The sequence below is a fragment of the Pteronotus mesoamericanus genome, unplaced genomic scaffold (assembly GCF_021234165.1).
Source record: "Pteronotus mesoamericanus isolate MK-2021 breed Mesoamerican mustached bat unplaced genomic scaffold, CSHL_Meso_final contig_94, whole genome shotgun sequence".
In the NCBI taxonomy this organism is placed as follows: Eukaryota; Metazoa; Chordata; class Mammalia; order Chiroptera; family Mormoopidae; genus Pteronotus; species Pteronotus mesoamericanus.
The window spans coordinates 7,187,032-7,210,499 of record NW_026555285.1 but is presented as its reverse complement, the minus strand read 5'-3'; the positions used below and the strand labels follow the sequence as shown (position 1 = coordinate 7,210,499).

Genomic DNA, 23,468 nt, shown 5'->3' with positions numbered 1-23,468 from the left:
CCTTTAGCTATCCAAACATCAACAATATTTCTGTGATGAAGCCTCAAACCAATTTTTTCCTCTCTACCTCCACCATTTCAGAACAGCAAAGCAGAGTCAGGCTAAAATGTGTTCATTCTTTTCCTCAGTGGCCCTGTAGTAGAGTCCTTGCAGATCACTACAAGGTAACTATTTGTCTTATCTCTCCAGATGAAGCTAGTTGACCAGCTTCCTTGAGGCTCAGGTTCTCCCCAAATGGTCAATAATCACAAGTCTTTTTCTGTCCAATGAGTCTGCAGTTCTGGAACACTCTGTCAGAGAATATCTCTTTACTTTGCAGGCTTTATAAGTTGTGCCCAACCAGCCTTGTTTCACCCTGTCTTTTGCTAGAGTGTTTTAGGCATAATGTTAGCTTTCCTTGGCTCTGTAGATGTCTATTCCAACGGTAGTTTTTACCTTAGTGATTATGGTCTTACAAAACGTTATCAAGTGTCCTGGAGGCCCACAGCTTATACTCATACTAACATATTTGTTCATGCCCATCTTAACAAAAAAAAAAATCATAAAAAAGTATTCCTTCACTAGCAAGATGTAGTTTGTAAATCTGAATTTATCTCCAAGTAGATGTTGTAACTTTCAATTTGTTATACCTCTTCAATCTCCCAATGCAATGGTTTGAATGATGACATTAAGGTAAGTTCTATCACATCTTAGGCATTCCCAATAGTCTCAAAGATGCTAAGCAATTCTTTAAAAAAAATTAAAATTGGGTTGATCACTCAGCATGGAAGAAAGGTGATATTTTTAATTAATTAGTATCTAGCCACAAGAGCTATTTTTGTTCTCTACTAACATGCATTGTTCCTATTGAATACCTGCCTCTTCAAATGCTTCAAGGTGATAATGCCTACTTTATCATTCAAATCAATTACTTTGCCTTAGTTTTCTTATTTCTAAACCTCAAAAAGGTTAATGTTTTTTGGAGAATCTTTTTATAAGAGTTTATTTGAGCCAAACCAACAAAATATGCTGGGGAAAAAGATCTCAAATGCTGCAGAAAATAACAGTTTTGTAGCTGATTTTATGCATTTGAAATTAAGGAAGACTGGAGAAAGCAAGGCAGGGTTTGGATTATTGGATAGTTAACAAGGTTATGTGCTCTTTCAAGGGTCATTACTTGCTTTGAGGAGTATTAGTTAATGGTATTTCAAAGGTGTGTTACCCTAGATGTACAAAAATAATGGAGAGTGCTGGCTTAAAACCTTTCACTAAAGAAGTTATAGGCCTGAGACATATTACCCTCCATGACCTGCTCAGTGAGGAAAAATGATCAGATCACCCTGTGAGGTTACTTTCTATAAAACCCTCTTTTTTAATACACAGTTCCCTCTTCTGTTCATACATCAAGCCAAAGGATGCATTGATGCTCAACCTTTTGGTCAGATACTGTGGTATTACAGCACTAAGAAGGCTCACTCCTGGGAAGTCTCAGTATTGACATTTTCTTGTTCACCATTGGGGGTGGGGCAATACTGTAACTGTGGGGTCTGAGGTGAGGCCAACTCTTCCCCAAAAGGGAAGGGTAGATAAATGGAATGCAGTCAGGTCTTATGTCTTTTACTGTGAATAAAACACTCTGAATTATTTCTATCCTATCAACTATCACGATCCAAGTTCTGCTGTATTTGGCATAAAGTATAACAGAAAGATTAATATTCTTAATGATATTTATTTATACACTGAGATGTGGTAGTTAAAAAATTATAGTTAATAAAGCACTTGGAATATAGATGACAATTATTGTTGTTTTATTTGGACGTGTAGTGTTCCTATCAAGGCACCTTGGGATCTTTGTGTTCCGCTGGATAATTATGTAATTAATTCTAAAACAGTAACACTTGATATTTCTAAAAGTAAGTGTTGTCCTAGTTTTCTGTGCCACACCTAAATTGAGGCAGATATCTCGCCATTTTCCACAATTCCTTTGTAAAATAATATAATGTAATTTAAAAGATATATAAATTTTTTCTGCCTAGCTTTCAAGAAATTCATGACCAATTGTGAGACTGGCTTTTAGTGAGGTAAGATCTTTACAGACAATAGAATATACAAATGCCAAAGATAATAGTACAGCATTTTCCATGGTTCAACGGAAATTTAACCTGTTCTTTGTTAAGGTGTATTTGAGTATAAAACTTCACACCAAATTTCACTGTTCAATGGATATAGTTATACTCAGAATTTCATGAGCTATATCAAAAAGACAAATAGTTTTTTCAGCCAATAAAAATACTATTTGGCCTAAAAAATGGAACAGGCTACTCCCATTCTTAATAACACAACTCTAACTCTGTTCAATATTTACAGGTCCCAAGGAGACACACACACACACAGACACACACACACAGAATAATGAAGCCCACCTGATTCTGTCCACAAAACATGGATTCCTATACAAACAGGGTAGAGACAAGTTTAAATATTGAAAAATCTTTCCTTTTAATTAAAATTTTTTCAATTACAGTTTATATTCAGTATTATTTTGTATTAGTTTCAGGTGTACTGTATATTGGTTAAACAATCATATTACATTTTTTTAAAGAATAATTTTGTTTGATGTAAGTCTTTAATTCATGCTTACTTGAGTAGAAAAATAATTATAGTGAAAAAGATCAGATTTATTAATGTATTATTAAAAGTTGATTCCAAAAGAAACTTATTTCATATGACAGCTAAAACTTTCTTTTATAAAAATTATTTATTAGCATTATCACAGTTTATATGCAGAGTAAAAAAAATTCCATTCAAAATTTTAATTTCTATCACTAAGAAAATATCTCACTTTGCTCCTCATGTAATCAGTAAGGTATTCTCTTGAGCTTATGCAAATGTTCCACAGTTTAAAACGATATAGAATATTGTTAAATAGATGTTATTTATCCATTAACTCCATAATTTTTAAGTAACTGTCTATGATTATTAATAGAGACAATTTTGCTTCCTGTAAATGGCAAGCTACATAATTCATACCAGTTGTCCCACTGAGAAACATCTAGAAAAGCTTTATGTCTTTTGTCAATTTTATAAAATTCTCACTATTATCTTTCCAAACACTAAAGGATCCCAAAGGACATACTCTAATTACTGTAGGAAATTACTAAGCAGGCTTGTAAGGAGAATAGGTCCTGTTGAGTGCTAGGTCTTTCATTTTACTGATCTAGGAGATGAGTGAAATCTGAATGTTTCGAGGCAGAGTGGGATTGCTCTGCAAAATGTGGTAAAAGAGGGCACAAAGGATAAACGTTTTGATGGGAAATAGAGAAGGCATCTTTGGAGGCTACCAATGGAAAAGAGGATTTCAGAGATCGTAAATGACTAAGGCATATTTTCAGGTGGTTCCCTGGAAAGCATACTTCATGTTTCCCCTGCCCCCTCCCCTCCTCCACTAAATGTGAGATCTACATTGGTCCTTAGTTCCTAGACAGGAGAAATTTTTTTGCATCCTTACCTGAGGACATTTCATCATTACCTTTTTAAAGAGAAAGGAAGAGATAGAGATGGGGGACAGAGCGGGAGAGAGAGAGATGGGGGAGAATAAAGAGAGAAACATTGATTGGCTGCCTTCTCATACATGTCCTGACTGGGGATCAAACCCGTGACCCTTGTGTCTACAAGATGACATGTCAACCAACTGAGCCTCACTGGCCAGGGCAGGAGCAATTTTTGGATGGTGGGGGTATTTTAGAAGGGAGAGACAAAGTCATGAATTAACATATATCACAGCATAGTACACCTGAGGACAGATGTCATTTCTGTTCTATGTAGTTTTTAGTTTGTCCTTTAAGGCAAGAAGACAAAAGAGATATGTAATCCCTCCTCTGTGCTCTCATAGCACTCTGTATCTTTCTCTATATAAGCATTTGTACATTCATATTCTAATTCGTTGTTTATGTCTATGTCCCTAATAAACGACAAGCTTAGAATGATTTAGGAAACTAGTCATCTTTGCATACCCAGCTGCTAGCAAGCACAGTCTCTGGAATGTCCTCTCTCTTTCTCTCTCTCTCTCTCTCTATAAATCCATAAAATATACTTTAAATGATATATAAATTACATATATATATATATTTTTAAATGAATTAAAGCATAGAAAGACATAAGAAAAGTAAAAAAGGAAAAGAGAAAGAATAAAGGAACGAAGGCTCCAATCCCAAAGGTTGGAGGTTTGAAAGCTAAAAAACACAAAAGGAAAAATTGCTATTGGAAACTAGAACACAGATGAATTTAAACTGTCAAAGAAAGAGAATTTTTTAAAAGTGTTATACCTTTCCAGATAAACTTTCCGCGCACTTAACAGGTCATTCCGCAAGACCTACAATCCCACACCTTTCTGGAAGCCAATGTAGGTTCACAAGCAGGTTGCAGTGATGTTCTCCTTTTGTGAGATTTCCTGCAGCCACTCTTTGAATGAGCTGAAATCTATAAATAACGGCATTTCCAGACCCATTAAGCAATGCATTAGTGTAACAAAGGCATAAATGTATAGTGCTAAATAAGTGAAATCATTGGAAGAAAGGAAAAGTTTCAACTGGTATGCACTACAGAGGATCAAAAGCAGGTCTGGCCATTTCTCAAACACAAAATGCCATTAAGGGTCTGTGATTACATCCTCCATTTTTCCACCTTGTCTAGAAGCCAATTTTAAACTACAAATCACTGTTCTTCTATCTCAGGAAGAAAATGGTTACTGAATGAATGATAAGGCTTTACCCATGTCTTAAAAGAACTCAACATTAAGGAAGAGAATGAGAGAGAACAGAAGCTCTCCCTCTGAAATCATGCAATCAAACAAAATAACCAAATTTGCCAAGGAGACAACTCAACCAGGATAGTAGATAAAGCCAATTATCTTTTGATACAAAGAAAAATACTATTTGGCATTACACATAGAAGTGTAGAGAAATGACAGAGGTAATATTATTATGTTTCCAGGAATCCTGTGCTTTTAAAAAATTACTCTTTCTAAACTGAACATAATAATAAAAGAGAAAGTTTGAGACCTTAGGGTTAACATAGTTTTTTCCCATTAAAAACAGAAAAGAAAGACTGGATGCTACTATGGTAATATGTAATTTCAAAGTCTTTGTACAGACAACATTTAAAATATAGGACCTTCCACTTTTAGATTACTTAAGATTTTCTGAGAAGCACTATATTATACTGGAAGACTGTTTCTGAAATAGGTAATGAGTCAACACATTCCTCTCTTTAATGGATATCTATCAAGCACATACACAATATGTGATTGTATGCTGTTTTCTACCTTCCAGTATATACCTATTATAGGAAAAAGTTATAATTGCTGACTTTGCTGTAAATTATTAAAGAAGTCAATCTAATCTGTAAACATAAGCGTGGATTCTTTAAAGCTAGAAGGGTCTAATTTTAAGCAGAGCTTTTTCCAAGTCCCTGAGAATTCATAACAAACACCCAGGTTCATAGAACATCAAGGTTTGAACCTGGGAGTTCATCAATTTTAACTTCTCAAAGATACAGAAATCCCCAAAATGTGTCTGATAGGCAACTCTTTCAAAATAGCCTTACAGTTCACAAATTCTCCTTTCACCCAAGACTTATCTTGAAAGTAAGAAATTTGACCTTCGCCCTTGGATCCTACTGTACTTCTGTGGTGATGTGTGGCCTTGGGAATGTGACTCCTCTATCCCCTGAATAGGGATATTGAGGTCTAACTGCCACTAAGTCACTGACAAGTAAATAAAGACTGATCAGAGAGTTTTTGCATCCCCTCAGTGAAGTTTTTTTCTGTTTTCACTCTCTGTTCTCTTCACATTCCCAATCAAAAAGTTCCACAGAATAGACAAAGTAAACAGAATCCTGTAACTATATAAAAGCTTCACTTGAAATGACAAAGCCATGGATTTCCAAGAAAGAGCAGCAGAGAGACCAGAGGAAGGAGTCCATTTGAGAGAGGGGGCAACACCTTTAAAAAGACTTTGGGTGGATTTTAGGCTTCAAGGACATGGCCTTTAAGAGAGGTGAATTCTTTAAACCATGGACACCACCACAAATCACGAAAAATTTTTTAATGCATGCATGGTATAGAAAAGCATACATTCACATACTGTGGCCACACTTATACACAGAAAACAACTTTCGTAAACATTATTATCTTCTTGAGGACTTCCGGCCAATATGGAGATGTAAGTAGACATGCTTCACCTCTTCATGCAACCACAGAAAGAATTACAACCAGATCTCAAAATTAGTAACGCTCAGAAGAGTCAGAAAATTGAGCTGTATGGGAGTCCAACAACTTAGAATTGAAAGAAAACACAGTCATCCAGGTGGGTGGGGAGGGCAGAGTCATGGACACAGGCAGAGAGGCAGTGTGGCACAGAAGGTGGCAGCGGCAATGGTGACAGGATGCATGGGAGGGACACCATGAAAGCAAGTGATCCCAGCTCTAGGCCAGAACACACAGCCTAGGGTTCCAGCACTGGGAAGGGAAGTCCCATTACCTCTGGCTGTAAAAATCAGCGGGGATTGGGGTAGTAAAAGAAGCTGCCATATTTTCACCACTTAAAGGGCCAGCATGATCTTAGAAAGTATGCAAACCCACCCACTCTAGGATTCACCACTGAAGCTGCAGCTGGAAGGGCACCAGTCACACACGGGAAGTGGGTGAAGTGACTGGAAACAGGGTGAGCACTGGGTGAACTGCCAGAAGCTAGGCAGAGGCACTGTCTCCCCTAGGAGCCCTCCACACACAGCAACAAAGTGGTGAAGAGGGTTGTCCCACCTAGTAATTACCTGAGGCTCCACCCGACACAATTTACAGGTGCCTTTTCTACATAGGCCATGCTACTAAGACGGGGAGTAAGATCAGCTCTACTGAATACACAGAAACAAACACAGGGAGGCTACTAAATTGAGAAGACAAAGAAAAATGGCCCAAATGAAAGACCAGGACAAAACCCCAGAAAAAGAACTAAGTGAAACAGAGAAAGCCAACATATCAGATGTAGAGTTCAAAACACTGGTGATCAAGATGCTCAGAGAACTCTTTGAGTAGAGCAAAAAATTAAAGGAAGAAATCAAGATCACACTAAATGAAATGAAGAATAATCTACAGGAAAGAAATAGAGAAGAGAAGGAAGCTGGGATTCAAACCAATGATTTGGAACATAAGGAAGAGATAAACATTCAACCAGAACAAAAAGAAGAAACAGGAATTAAAAGAAAAAATGAGGGGAGGCTTAGGAACCTCAGAGATATCTTCAAATGTGCCAACATCTGAATCATAGGGATGCCAGAGCGGAAGAGGAAGAACAAGAAATCAAAAACTTATTTGAAAAAATAATGAAAGACGACCTCCCTAATTTGGTGAAGGAAATAGACATAAAAGTCCAGGAAGCACAGAGTCCCAAACAAGTTGGACCCAAAGAGAACCACACCAAGACACATCATAATCAAAATGTCAAAGGTTAAAGATAAAGAACTGTTAAAAACAGCAAGAGAAAAGCAGAGAGTGACCTACAAAGGAGTTCCCATAAGACTATCAGCTGCTTTCTCAAAAGAAACTTTGTAGGTAAGAAGGGAATGGCAAGAAGTGTTCAAAGTGATGAAAATCAAGGGCCTACAATGTAGATTACTCTATCCAGCAAAGTTATCATTTAGAATGGAAGGGAAGATAAAGTGCTTCCCAGACAACGTAAAGCTAAAGGAGTTCATCACCACCAAGCCATTATTACATGAAATGTTAAAGGGACTTATTTAAGAAAAATAAGATTATCAAAACCATGAACACTTAAAAGGCAACAAATTCACAACTGTCAACAACTGAATCTAAAAATAAGAACAAAAACAAAACTAAGCACAACCAGAACAGGAACAGAATCATAGATATGGAGATCATTTGGAAGATTTTCAGCTGGGAGGGGGAAGGGGGAGAATGGGGAAATGGTGCAAGGATTAAGAATCATGATTGGTAGGCACAAAATAGACAGGGGGAAGTTAAGAAGCCAAAGAACTTACATGCAAGACCCATAGACATGAACTAAGGGAGGGGACTGTGGGAAGAAAGAGGGGTAGAGGGGGACAAAGCAAGAAAAATTGGGACAACTGTAATAGCATGATTAATAAAATATACTTAAAATACATTATTATCTTCTTATATTAGGAAACCCAAACAATATATAATTCTCTAATTTTTGCTGTTCTGTACTTTTTTAAAAATTTATATACTCATTTACACCTTGACCCAACCATGGAAAACACATTAAGCTACAAAGTGGAACATTTTAATTGTTGTGGGTGAATAAATGTCTGCAAACTGTGGTAAATGAATTATCTATTTTCCACAAAGCCTTGATTAGAACTCTTTAATCTTCTATGGAAATCTACCTGCAATAAAACCCAGTCAGACCATGTCCAGCCTGAGCCAGTTGCTCATCCTGTTTAACATTTCTCCTAGTACGGTCACGAAAAGCATGTTAGTTACTCTTTAAACTAATGTGCTCTTAATGATGCCATTGCAACATGATGAATAAAGAATTAGCTCTGTGGTCATGATCGCCTCAGGATTTACAGACTTAGCAGGACGCCCCACCTCCAATGACTTGCCCTAGGCTAGAGATCCTGTTTTCTCTTTCTCTAAATGACCACCACAGCCCTTGTTTATGCTCTGTAACCAGTGGACAAGACAGTGGGGTCCTCAGACTCACTGGGATGTCCATTTTTACTCCACAGAATTCACAGATGGTGTGGTTACCTCATGCAGGTGGGCTACTCAGGGGAGAGGGTCTGCGGCACAAGTGTCTGATACAAGTGCATGTGCAGAACAATATCCAATTGGAAAGGTCTAAACTGGCAGGAAGCATTCTGAGAAAACGGGTCACAGCTCTGGTGCCACTGGCTGTGTTTGGTAAGATTCAGACAAGAGGAAGGCCTCTGGGGCTCAAAGTTTGCTGAGCCTGGGGGTAAAAGTAGGGGCACAGCAAGGTGGTCTAGCCTCCAAGGACATTCGTGATTTGGAAGCTAATAGGAAGATTGCTCTGGTTCTTTATTGGTGAAGGTCTTTATGTTCTACTTGCTTGTGGAGGTCAGGGATTATCAAAAGTAAGGCTTCCCTGCACACGGCGATCCCAGAAAGGCTTTGATAACACAGAAAACCTCCACAGAGGTTCCTGCTCCCCGAAGGGGGAAAATAAATGCTGATGGGAAGGTTCCAGCACTGAAAAAGGGTTGAAGGTCATTGTAAACACTGCGGTTACAGCTGTAACTCCCTATCTACTTTTTTCTATATTGGTTACAGATTTCCATAAAAAGGTGAAAATGTGCTGCTTTCTACCCGACCTTTTCCCATATTAACTCATTCTCCCCATCAGCAGGAGATTATTTTTGCCCCTTAAGAAAGCATATAGAGATCCTTCCCTACAAGGGAATGGCATTTGGAGGACTAAGCTCCTCAGATAGGATCTTTCTCTACTCCAATCTTCCAGATCAAGGACCCATCTGTACCTGGGAAAACAGCCTATTTTTCTAACTGAGATTGGATCACCAATTAGTTCCATAAAGCTCAAGGTCTACAGTAACGTTGGAGAACTGAAAATGTTGTCAACTTGCAATGACACATGAGTTATCAGAAACACTTATTTAATGAAATATCTATAAAGTTTTTATTATAACTTCTCTAATTATCAAATTTAATACTCATATAGACATCAAAATAATTTGTAAGTAGGGCTTTCTCATTTTGTAAAAAAATTTCTGAGTATGAACAATTATGAAGAAATCAGAGCTGGTTTCAAATGAAAGGAGTAACTTGTAGCCAAATAATTTCAAAAGCAAAATTATAAAATCTTGTCCAAATGCCCTTAAGACAAAATTAACCAAATGTCAGATGCGAGTGCATTCCACGTTCTGATGGTGTGGGGCAAGTCTCCACAAGCAAAACTGCTGCTGCCTGGAGCCCAAGAAGGTTTCAAATGGGGTCCTGAGGCATTGGGTATGTCCTTCCTGCCTGCTGCTTGTCAGGTAAACAAATCTCTATTTCCCCTAAAATTTGCCGAACTCAGTTCAGGATCCAGTGCCATCCCCACTTTTTATTCACAGATTACTTATAGATCATCAGGGGAAGGTGGAGGAGCAAGCAAAAAACAACCCTAAAGGACATAGATATGAAAGAAAAACATCCGACCCATGGCACTGAATGCAATTTCATGTTAGCTTAGTGTAATCATACTTATTTATGGTTTTATTATTTATAAAAATTATGCTGAATGTGCTTTGTGGGAATTACAGTATAGTACTATTGCTACTATGGTTTATTATTTTCACAGCTAGGTGGCTTAAACTCACCTAAGCAAATATTTTAAAAGAATTCACACTAATGTTATCACATTTCTTCCTTTTGAGCTGTAATGAAAAAAATCTTCTGCTCTTCAAGGCCTGTGATTTTCTCACTCTTGTGCAATTCTAAATTTTATGGTTTATTATGACATAATGGTTATTATAAAGTAACAACTAAGAAAACAACCAGCAACTTGTGGTGGTTAAACAGTGTAGTGTATAAAGTGATGGTATCTGAGAAGGGCAGTCAACTCCCAATATTCACCAGGCCTTGAACATTGATGCAATTAGGATAATGATTTTATTACTTGCACACTGAAGTAGACACGTTTCCATGTACTTATCCAACATATCAACGTGACATAAACTCTACAACACAAATTGTTTAACAAGCTAAAAACAGCGAAACACAACCTAAAATTAAATGCAGCATCATTTCTAGAGTTCCCACAGTGTAATCTCTGAACACCAAACTCTTATTTTAATAGCAGACACCATCCTCATTCAGACATATTCCCAAAACTCTTGCTACCATTCTTAGCTACCAGCTATTCAACTGTTCTTTTATCCAATGGTGAAAATTGCATGAAAGTGCAGTGACACATCTTTTTCCATCTGAGAATAAACATCAATATACATTAGGTAGGTGGGAACTAATATTCTAAGGACAACTTAATTTTAAAAGGTATTATTACTAACACTAATACTTACTAAGAATTAAAAAAAACTAAAGTTTTAAAGGAAAAGGAGAGTATCATTCCCTCATCTTTCCCCCCCAGAGGCACCCATTGGGAAAACAGCTTACTATATAACAGTCCCACATCTGTGGTTATGTGAAAACCACAACAAACTATGAAACAGATGTTATTAGCAACTTTTTACAAAAGAAGAAAACTAAGATTCAGATTTGGTCATTTACACAAGGTCACGAAGCTAATGAATGGCAGAACCCAGCATTCTGTTTAGGCCTGGACTTCTACTGTTCTCGATTTGGGGAACTGAGGTTCTCTCCAACAAAGAGGCAGACTAGGAAGTCCCTCTTGGTTTGATTGGCTAGAGAGGAGGGATGGCGAGAAAGAGGGAGAGATTGATTCTGGGTGAAAAGAATTAGTTTCTTCTCCTGGGGATGCATTCACTCAACAGCTCTAAATTTAATCCTCACTGAATGCAGATCATTGTGCTTGAGATTGGCTATCTAATGGTAAGACAACCCCCCGCCCCACTCCCATGTTCAAGGAGTTTACAAATTAAAAAGCGTTAGCACACTTGAGCATGCTGTAGTTTCCCATACTGGACATTCTTGGAGGCCTGCTTAGCATAAGAAAACAACAACTAGATTCTGAATATAACTACTTATTAATGTATTGCTAGGCTTTCAGGAAGGAAGGACAATCATTAGGATTGCTCCCTCCCAATACCAAGTAGGGTGAGCAGTAAGAAAACATGAAGCCAGGTTGCTTCGAAGGAAAATGCCAGCATCAGCGTTGTGCTGGGAGACAGTCTGCGGTGGCAGGCAGAGGACTGCCTGAGGATCCCATGGTGATCAGGACCTGGAAGCTCTGCTGGGTCCTTGCCTGGCTCTTGTCCCATGCCCCAGCCAGCTGACTTAACCCCTCTACTTTGGTTATAAAAGTAGTCAAGGAAAAGAATCTGAGCAAATCAGCAGAAATCACTGCTGGAAAACGTTTCAAGATCCATGCTTTATTAACAAGCCCATTTTTTCCTAAAGTCAGAATACTGATTGTACATTAGAGAAAAGGCGAGGGAGAACAAGGGCATGAGACGTCCACCTAGGGTCCATCTGCATGTAGCCTGAACTTCAGTGGGTTAGGTTTTATCAGGAAGTCTTACAGACACCTTAGCCCAAACTGAGCTTAATTTTGCCCAAATACATATATTGAGTGTAAATCTGTGGTTTGAGCTGAGACGTTGGTATAAGCATCATCACCTTCAAGGACGACCTGGAACTGTTCTCCCTGTGTAGACAGCCCCTTCACCAACACCCACCACCCTTCTACACCCTAACAAAATATAACCATAGCAGTAGATAGGAGGGCAACATGGAAAGGCTGGTCAGGGCCATAGTAATGGGTTGCCTGGGAGGTCAAGGTGGGTTACTTATCCCTTTTTCCACCCCGTTGTGTCAGAACCCTTTCCCATCCTACTCTCATTTCTCTCCAACATGGCCTCTCTAACAAGCTATCTAATTACATTGGCAGTGAGCTACAAAGCAGGCCTGGGGTTCAGTTCCCTTTTCTGCAGCCACCAGGACCAAGAACTATGGAAAGTAGAAAGTGAAGGTACTGTGGAGCTTGGTAGAGGCACAAGCTAGGTAAACCAGAAATCCCAACTTCTAATTCCTATTCCAAGGGATCACCAACATGCTGGAGGCACCGGAAGCACAAGAGTCTATGTTACGGGGTGCTGTACAATTGAATCAAAGTCTCACTCTGTGCTTATCAGATTCATTACCATTTTGACACACACTTTTCTCATTCCCAGTAAAGATACACTTTAACCCAAAAAGCTGACCTGAGGACATCCCTTTTCAGCCTCTCCTATTAAAAAGCACAGAGCACTGAGGCAGCACAATTTGCATATCACAGGAGAGCTCCTGTCACAAGCTCCCTGTGGGCCAGTTTCCCGAGCTTTTCCACTTTGTGCCTTCAATCCTCTTCTCACAAGTTATTTGAGGGGCTAAACACATAATGCCTTTTTGGAAGAACTGAAAGAAATGAAACATAACTGGCAATACTGTCAGACATTCTGATAAACTCTGGATTCCTTTAGATAGATTCTGATAAAGGAATTCTTTTGATTACAAAATAGCAGCAAAAGCTCCACCAAGTACAATTTTGTAAGCACATCTTCACACCAACTATTCTCCCCCAAAAGTGCATATTCTGATCTGTCTGTTGTTTTTTTTTTTTCTCTATCAGCATTTTGGTTTAATTCATTGTTGGTACAAATGACACTAGAATAATAAATTAAGTGGCGTGAGCCTGTGTGTGGCAGGGGTTTCACTGTAGCATGGCTGTTTTGGTCTATAAACTCCTATGGCCCAGTAGATTAAATACACGAGAAAAACTAGTAATCTTACTGTCTTAACCCAGCAAACAAAATTCAGAACAATGTCAGGGGGGTTTGGATATGATATCTGCCGTTAGATCACACACTTGGGAACTAAGGAGATGAGCAGACCATTTTAGGAAGGGCAGCAAATTAAACAGAACATGTGAATTAGTACTGAAAATGTGATGTAGAATAAAATAGAGGTTATAGCTGTATCATCCCAATCAGAGTTGTATTAACCTCAAATTGTTTCTGAATTAGCAAGTGCCTTGCTAAATTAAATTGTGAAAATTAGTTTTTATGAGGAGAAAAAGTGATTTCTGAAATATATTAAGTACAGTGGTTATAAATTTATATATGAAATCCAGAAAAGTACATTTTCTCCATGACATGTGATCACAGTCTTGTCCACTGCAGCAAACAACATGCACAGTATTAATAAGTGGTACATGACTCATGCCTCACTAATGTGAGTGTAGAGGTGTGAGAATTAGATAAAAAAGCAGCTAAGTGAGCTACTCTTTAGTTTCTACCCTTTACCTAAAACAAAATAACTGACCAGTTACTAGTTAGTAACATTTTTAAAGTTTGCTCAGAGGAAGAAGTTAACTACAGTAACAAGATGTTGAGGTTAACAGAAGATTGTCCATTTATCTATATATACTGAAACTAAATTGGGAAACTGCAGCATATTTGATCAGAAAGTCTATTTTTCCCCTTCCCCTTCCTTCCTTCCTTCCTTCCTTCCTTCCTTCCTTCCTTCCTTCCTTCCTTCCTTCCTTCCTTCCTTCCTTCCTTCCTTCCTCCCTTCCTTCCTTTTCTGTTCTTAGAGAACACCTTTGTAAATGTGGGTGTTTTTAAATCCTGATCAGAATGGGCAGTTGGAAAAGAGCTGGGGAAATAACGGAGACTCCAGTACTCATGTGACACCTTCACAAACCCCATGAATTTTTAATGAAAGAACAATGTCCACAATTAGATTTGAAATGAGATTTTCTTTGTGGGCGCTCTTATGGTAATTGGAGTGTACATGGATTTTACCTTATATTTAGTAAATGACACATGCGTTAAAAAATCACAATGATTAAATAGAAAATAAAAGCAAATGGTTGATCATAGATTTTTCTTCTCCTAGATTTACAGAAGTGTGGTAGTTTTTAAAATTGTATTTCATTTTATTTAAATGCCATCTATGAGGTATATGCCAAGGAACTCAATGACAAAAAGTCATTGTGAAACAGTCATGACCGAAAGCTGTCCTTTTGTACTATATGGAGAAATTTTCATTTGTTGGATTTGTTTAAAACTGTAAAAAATTCAAATGTAGAACTTTTGGGGAGAAAGATATTAAGCTTCCCCATTTGCAAACTGAGCTATCACAAATGAATATAAAAATACTTAATAGTATAGAGGACAAGAAAATAGAGTGGGGTGATGACTACTTAATTTGCATTTTGAAGCTAAAGCTGATCTCTTATCTTCAGATGGTGTAAGTTTATCGCATTAGAGAAACATGCACAACTCCCCATCGCCCCTGGGCATCCCCCAAACTCCTTTCAGAATTTGCCTTCTGGTCACCTTGACAACCTCATTTGCTACAACACCCTTTCCCCTGGAGCTCCCAGAACACAGAGTTTATTACTCTTCCTTGAGCCTGACAGGCATTATCCTCTTCTCAGTGACTTTTCACTTGTAGTTCCTCCAGATACATGTACAACCACCCTGCTCATTCCTCTTAGTCCCTTCTCTGCTGAAATATCACCCTCTGTAGGAAGGCCTTTCCTGACCTACCCAAAATAGCACCTTCACTAACCTTCTGCCTTTCTACCAGTTCTATTTCTCTACAGGATTTCTCAGTCTCAGAGGTTATATTTCATACTTATTTCTTTGGCAAGTTGGGCTTCCATAAGGGCAAGCTGACTTTTAAAATTTTTAAATATTTTTCTTGCTAAGTCTCCATCAGCCAAAACAGTGTCTGGCACACAGTGGACATGCATCCTCCCTTCCCTCCCCCCACACATATTCACTGAAGAAATGAGTGTGTGTGTTGCATGTGTGTACATATTTATACACACACCATAAAAATACTGTATGAATTGTGTTTTTTATTTTCTGTATTTCATGATGCTTTCACATCTGAGGCCTTGCTGACCTTAGGGGGCTGGCCTATTCCTAGAGGTGGCAAACAGCACACCTGGAAGCACACGCTTCAAATGCAAACCAACTTCCTAGAGCTCATACCTCGATCATCTGTTTTGTGAGGCTCACACACCCAGCCACTATCCCTCAGGGCCAGGAACCAGGCAAATAAAGCAAGCTCCTGTAGCTCAGAACCCTGAAATTACTCAAACTTGACAATCCTAAGCCTGCATACCCTGCTCACTTGTTCTTTCCCTGGGAAACCATCACAAAACCTCTTGCCAACACTTTTTCTTCACTCCTGCATTCCAACTGAGCCAGGTGCCTCCAGTGCGGCCTCCTGTGCTGTGGGCATGCTCTCTCCTCTTAGGAACCCTAACAGACTATATTCTCCGTGGCCATCTTCTCCTGATCTCTTGGCTTCACCCATACCTGAATAATAAGGAAGTCTGTATTTTTAGATGCTCATATACAAATTTGTAGAATGACTCAATTAAGCAAATGAAACTCACTGTATCTTTAAAGAAAATGATAGATAAACATCACCAGGAGTTATGGTTTCCCTGGACTCCCAAGAAAGAAAATGACTGCTACACTTTAAGAATTCTTGTAAGATTTAGCCCTCATCTTGGCTCTGAAATTAATTTACAGATTGTTTTTGTGGTTATCATTGTTGACTACCACTTTGAACCTCAAGCTTTTTTGTGGTCTAGACACCATTAATTCAAGGGAGCAAGCAACCCTGACTTGTTCTTTTTTGCTAAACACAAATAATTAACACTAAACAGCGGACTCCAATAAATTATCGCTAAAACACATACAAGTTTATTTGCTTTAAATATAAGGAAATAATAAGATCTACTCACAATTTTCTAAATTATATAGGAAGTTCTAAAAATAATGAGGACACTTTTGCACCATTTCAGATACCCAGGGAGTTTTTTCAACACATTAGAGCACAGTTGTTGTCTTTTCATTCCAAGAAAATCTAGTTCATTTTGTTCCGTGGCCCGTGGTCAGATGCCTCAATGATCTCTGCTGGAACACACCTCAGGCCACGTTAAGCCTGGGCCTGACAAGCAGGGCAGCTGTGGTAACTGATCCTGAGAAGCTGACCTTTGATTCACCCTCATGGTAGGCTTAGAGGAATGTGCTGGGTTGTTACCCATTATTTGCACCTGGTAAGGTGGAACACCTGAGGCTGGAGTTTTCAACACAGCAGGGAAGGGCCAGAACGACACAAGGACATCCACAGGAATGGCAAAGAGAGCCCTCGAGAGCTTCACCCCAGAGTTGCTGCCTTTGGCAGGAGAGCCTTCACTGGAACTTGATAGGCAGGAAAGCTTGACTCCCTAAAGGGGAACGTGCCATGAAGCCTCACATTCTATGCAGCTGTCTTCATGCAAACTCGTGCCTCCTGTACTAAATTACACAGCTCTTTCCAACATAGTCACTTTGCTGACAAACATCTACTCCTGAATAGAAATACCTGACCCTGATTAAGGTATTAGTAATATTAAGAGAATAATTTTCTGAAAACTTCAGAAAGGTCCTAAGAGTGCTCACATGCTTTGAAAGCATGTTTTTCCAATAAATGTAAGGATTAAAAATTTACATTAGAGGAGACAGGATTGTTCTCTCTGGTCCATCAGCTTTCTTTCTCACTGTTGGGGCCCACTGCCTCCTATATGCATCACTCATGGCTATTCTTCCTGAGCATCGTTCCTCCTTCTGTGCTCTATGCAGCCTTCCTCTCAGGCTCACATCAAGGCCCACCCTGTCTGTGAAACCTCACAGACCAGCTCTTCATGCCTGCTTGCTCCTTCTAATGCCAGAATGCCTCACGGGTTGCATGCCTGGGCATTTAATATGAGACATGAATTCATTATTTTAATTTTTAATAGTTATGTTTACTTTGAGCCATGAAATTAATGTTTTAGTGGATTAAAAAACAGTCAAATACTGGCAGTTACATAACGTTCAAACTAATATATGTCAGGAAGAAGAACCCTAAGATTTTTCTGACGTTCTTGCTTAAGAAGAGGCTAGAATACTTTCTTATGTATAAATAAATGAGTATATAAATTTTCTGATGGCACAGATATAGCAAATTAAGCTGGTGCCAACAATCAAACTGCCGAACAACTGTATTTTAACAATAAGTGTTCCATATGCCCCTTTGTTTGTCTTCGCGTGTTTTCTCTCCAACTAATTTCCCAGACATTGAAAGGCAGGGAGCAATTTGAATGACCAACTTCTCGGCATACATAGCAGAAAGACCTATGACAGGGCTTTGTGTGGTCACTTATGATGATGACATCTCTTCAGAAAATACAATTTGTTTTCCTTTCTGTTATTTATTCTAACACTAAAAACTGATGGGCCATGCTGTTCCCACCAGGAAGCTTTAGACTTGGAGAAATTTAACCCAGGACTCTTAGTAGTAGTGCATGTTACAAACTGCCAAAAAGCATTAAGATACTGCGTGGTCTGTTGAGCAGAACATGGGTTGACCATCTGGACTCACTATATTTAGCAGCATAATATGCATAGTCTCCTCCACATCCCAGTCCTAAGAGACAATGTCACAAACAGGTTGAATAAAAGAGACTGTGGGGAGCCAGATCCTCCTAAAGCATCCTCATGGCACCTGCCCTCTCTTCGTAGCTACTGACCACTGCAACCAGCATCGGGTCCAGCTAAACACGTGCTTTAAAAAATGAGCCTAGGTCTTTTGAAATTAACCTATTTGACTCATATATCTCTTTTTAAAAAATGTATAAAATATTAAATACAGTTGGTATTCCGAAAGCTCTTATAACTTACACTCTTTTTTTTAGAAAAATAAAGTGGTTAAGAAAAAGTTATGCCTAGTAACCAGTCTTTATTGTCATTTATACAATATGTCTCCACAGTAGGGTGTCTGTCACTAGATGTTGCAACCAATTATATTTAAAAAATATTGTAAAAATGTATGATGAGGAGAGGGGAAAGGTGTTATTTTCATTTGGGTGTCAGGGAAGCACCACAGCAAAGACTAATATGGGCTGAATCTTGAAAGATAAAGAAGACCTCACTAGGAAGAGGGAGGGAAAGTGGGCAGGCAGCTGAAGAAGGGCATGGCAAACCCCAAGGTTTGCATGAAGAGTGTGTGGAGGCTCCTGGAAGGACAGAACTGGCTCTCTCTTTACTCCTTTACATCTAAATGAGGCTATTCAGATTGCATTCAGATTGCTTTCCACACATATATAATGACAATGGTAGCTTTATTCTCTCAGATGTTGCTTTGAGGAAAATGTCAAGGGATTTAAATTCATGCTCCCTAAGTAAAATGTTTTTCTACATAAAGATTCTAATTTATCAACTAGAGACCAAAGTGAGCTTTTTTTAATAAAAGACAGAATGAAAAGATTAGAGAAGTCTTGACAATGTAAATATATATTTATTCACCAAATCATAAAATACTAAAACTAAGATTTTACTGCTCAAGCATAAAAAAGATCATTTTAGTAGAAAGAAAATAAAGCACATTTTTATAGCATAGAAAGTAATCTCAGAATTAATTAGCCAAGAGACCAAAAAATACACAAGGTATCATAACTTTAAGGCAGCTTTAAATGAAGTCAGGGAGAACAGATTTACAATGCTTTAATTAGAACAGGTTAGGAATGACAGGAGTCTTGTTTGCAACCTTCGAGGGCTGGGAAGAACTACATAATAGCCTTAGTATTGACCAAGTGCAAAAAAAGAGTCAATAACAACGTGAAGATAAGAGAACTCCGAAACAAAAAAATTACTATACCAGCCTGGCATTCATAATAGTGAGGACAGAAAACACTAATTCTTATCAGATCCATACCATTGACTTACGAAAGACATTTAAAAAATTTAGTGAACTTCTGTTGTCATAATCCTAGTGAATGAAGAGGGGGTGTCACTATCAAAATCACTATCTTTACAAGAACTTCTCTTACAAATTCTATTCCAAGGAAGAGAAATAAATGGGAGCACTGACAGGGAAGTAAAGACAGTCAGAAAAGGGCACAGAGAAATCTCAGAACACTGGAGAGGCCTAAATCCAGGAGGACTGGGATCGAATTTTTTTGAAAAATATCAAAGGTAGTACATGGAATAAATTAAAAAATATCCAAAGGGGAGGAACAAGGAAAAATAGAAACACTTCTTGGGAAGGCCATTAACAATAAATAACAAAGATGACATAATTGTTCAACTCCCATTTTGTGTCTCCTTTTGCAAACAAAATAATCTATAAATTAGAAAAGGTATAATAAACAATGCAGTCATAAAATTTTAGCCCAAGATAGTGGTAGAAATAGGGAGAGGGAAGACATTAGAGCCAACAGTAGATATCCTCAGAACGAAAAGCAAGTGTAAGGTTCAATCCTGGAACCAATGTGATGAGCTACTAGGTTAAATGCTACCCGCTTCCCTCTCTTGCAAATCTGAGTTTGTAGCACATTTATTAGGATTAGGTTATTTGACCTTAAGAACTTCATTCAACTTTGGAAACTGCCCATAATTACTAGAATTCCAGAGTTGGTGTCACAACTTACTAGCTTTGTGACTTGGGTCAAAAGATAAAGGATAAGAGGAAAGAAGGTGAAAGGCCTACTTAACAAGTATAAATGATCCATGGACATAGACAACAGGGTGGGGATTGGCTGTGGGAGTGAGAGAGGGGGCGGGCAGGGCAGGGGAGAGCAATGGGGGAAAATTGGGACAACTATGATAGAACAGCAACTTTAAAAAAAAGAAAATGTAAAAGAAAAAAAGATAAAGGTTGAAAGTACCTTTACATATTAGAAGGAAAGCAAAGATAGGTGATGGTCTAGGTTAGTTAAATAAGATGTCAAAGAAGAATTAGGACCAATGAGTAGTGGATGCAGCAAATTGGTGTCACATTTATTCATTCTTTCTCCCATTCATTCAGTGAATATTTAGTTAATCCCTACTGTGCATAGCACCATTTTAAGTTCTAGGCAAACAAAAACTCATTTCCAAAGAGGAGGGCTAGACAGATAAGTCAGTATATAGGTAGGTGTGTAGATAAATGGATACATTCATTAAAACACAGGTTAATATAAAGAACACAATGGGAGAACCAGTCAACTCTGCCAGTGGAAGTGATTTTAGATTTTCTTGAAGGATGGATGGTGAAAAGGAGGGGGGGGGGCTGGTTATTAGTATTAAAAGAAATTAAAAAAGTGTTTTAGGTATCAACAACAGAATGAGCTAAGAAACTCAGGTGAAAAATGTATGGCAAGGTGTAGGAAAGTGAGTAATTTGGTTTAACTAGAGCTTGAGGGGGAAATGGTGAATAGTGGGGAATGATACTGATATTGGCCAGTCAATGCTAAAAAGTTTGATTTCCATTGGTGATGGAGACCTAATGGAGTATTTTTAATTGGGAGTAACAGGATCAACTTTGTAATTAGAATGATAACCTTACCAAAGTGGAATGTAAGTTTACAGGGGGAGAAACTCAAGGAGGCATAACCTATTTCAAGGTAATTACTAGAGCCTATGGAAGATAAGGCAGCAGCAGTGGAGACTGTAGAGAGAAAGTAGATTTGAGAGATAATAGAAAGATAGAATTTGATCAACTGGAGCATAGGATGATGGTCTTTGAAGGCAAGCCTCAAAAACTGTCCATAGCTTCCTTGCTCAGGGTCTTAGTGGATAAAAATAGGGGATTTTTAAGGCATAAGAACAGTTAAGTTATTTGTTTAGTACACTTAAAAAGAAAAAGTAGAGATCTGTGCAGACCCCTGGGAGACTAGATGATTTCAACAGATCCAGGCACCTTCATCACTCTACCATGGAAACTCAGCGCACAGGCAGCAGCTGCAGCCCTCAGCATCCAAGGTCAGGAACCTGTCCTGGTTTGAAAAATACCAGCACAAACACTGAATGCTCTCATTTTTGAATAGGACATTTTGCATACCATTCAAAAGCTGATCAGTGAAGACTGATTGCCACACCTGCTTCTCTATGTACCTGTCCTCCAGGTACAGGAAAGACATCCACTGTCCTAGCTTAAGCGAAATAGCTGTACAAAGACAAGACTTTGGCTCCATGGTCTTGAAGCTGAATGCTTCAGAAGATGAAGGAATAGGTATCGTCTGGGGACCAAACATGAGCTTTGCTAGCATTGGACAGTATTTAAGAAAGGCTTTAAACTAGTGATACTGGACGAAGCTGATGCCATGACTCAAGAGGCCCAGAATGCCTTGAGGAGAGTGAATGAGAAATTTACTGAAAATACCAGCTTTTGCCTCATCTGTAACTATTTGTCAAACATCATCCCCACCTTGCATTCCCTGCTGTACAAGGTTCTGATTCAGTCCCCTAACTCCTGAAACTCATGGTTCCACACCTGGAACATGTTATAAAGAGAAAGGTGGTATTAGTGAAAATGGGATGAAAGCACTTGTGACTCTTTCCAGTGGAGATATGCGACAGGCTCTGAACACCTTGCAGAGCACCATTATGGCCTTTGGGAAAGAAACAGAGGAGACTGTCTACACCTGCACAGGGCACCTGCTCAAGTCAAGACATCACCAACATTCTGGACTGGAGGTTGAATGAAGACTTCATCACACCCCACAGAAATATTATGGAGTTGAAAACTCTGAAGGGGTTGGCATTACATGATATCCTGACAGAGATGCACTTGTTTGTGCATAGAGTTGACTTTCCATCTTCAGTTTGAATACATTTATTGATCAAAATGGCAGAAATTGAGTACAGACTTTCTGTTGGCACCAATGAGAAGATTCAGCTGAGTTCTCTGATTGCAGCCTTTCGTGTCACAAGAGAACTGATTATCAAAGAGGCCTAAATGCTGACTGAGGACCATTTGCTGCAATTCTGAGGCCCAGCAATGACTAGGGAACAGGAGACTTGGTTATGGGATGAACTGCTACCTGGGGTCAGGGGATGAACCAACAATCGCCCCAAGTCTTGTAAAATTCCAGGCATGGGTGGGCAGACATATAAAAAGTACCTTGTTTGTGGCTGTCTGGAGCAGAGATGTACAAAACAATTTTAACATACAGAACAATTTTAATGTAACAGCTGTCTTATTGCACTGCCCATTTGTGTTCTATAGGAAGAAAAAAGCGAACACCTTTATTTCAACCTTCAGGCTTTTACCCTCTAGTTGCTTGGATGACAGGAAGTTAGACGACCTCATTTCACTTCAGACACTAAAGCTTTCAAATCTGTATGGCCCACATCTTCCAACTCGAGATACGCAGAACATCTCCAAAATCAAGTATAATCTGTGTCATTGTTCATGTATCAACTTTTAAGGTAGATGTTAACAGATTTCTGGCCAAAACTACTATACTCATAAAATGGATTCAATTCTCTTACTTTAAAAACTGGTCTTTATTTCTCCTCTTGAAGTAGAGGAGTTAATAACAGGTCCCTAATTGTGAGTGGACAGTAAACTTTCTATTTACACCATTAGGGGCCAGAGGTTGTACAATCTGTGTTTAATGCAGGGAGGGCACATGAGATTAAGCCTGACTCTAAACTGGCACCTGCCAGAGGGATTAGGACCTATGTACCTACGTAGCATTTTCCAGCAGTCAGGCTGCATTTATATAATTCATCATAATGGAAATAAAGCAGCTTTCTTGTTTAAAAAAAGGAGAAAATGTAAGCTTTCTACAGAGCAATCAAATGTTTCTATTACTGAACTTCTATAATATATGAAAGCATGTTTGTCCCCTAGGAAGATATCTGCTTCTTTCAGTTGTCACAGATCTAGCCTCTCCTAAATAGGGAGAATCTGATGCACATCAATATTTGACAGCCACTGTAACATACAGTCAATAAATATTTTATAAATTAATTAGATGAAGGAATGGAAGGAGAGA

General features: G+C 38.6%; 1 protein-coding gene and 1 pseudogene across 1 annotated transcript in view; one reads left to right on the top strand and one right to left on the bottom strand.

Moving 5' to 3' along the window:
* The window catches only part of ENOX1 (ecto-NOX disulfide-thiol exchanger 1), a 603,512-nt gene that overhangs the window by 226,133 nt on the left and 353,911 nt on the right, over positions 1–23,468 (bottom strand). The gene's annotated exons all lie outside the window — the stretch shown is intronic.
* On the top strand, positions 21,401–22,423 carry LOC129080880 (replication factor C subunit 5-like; annotated as a pseudogene).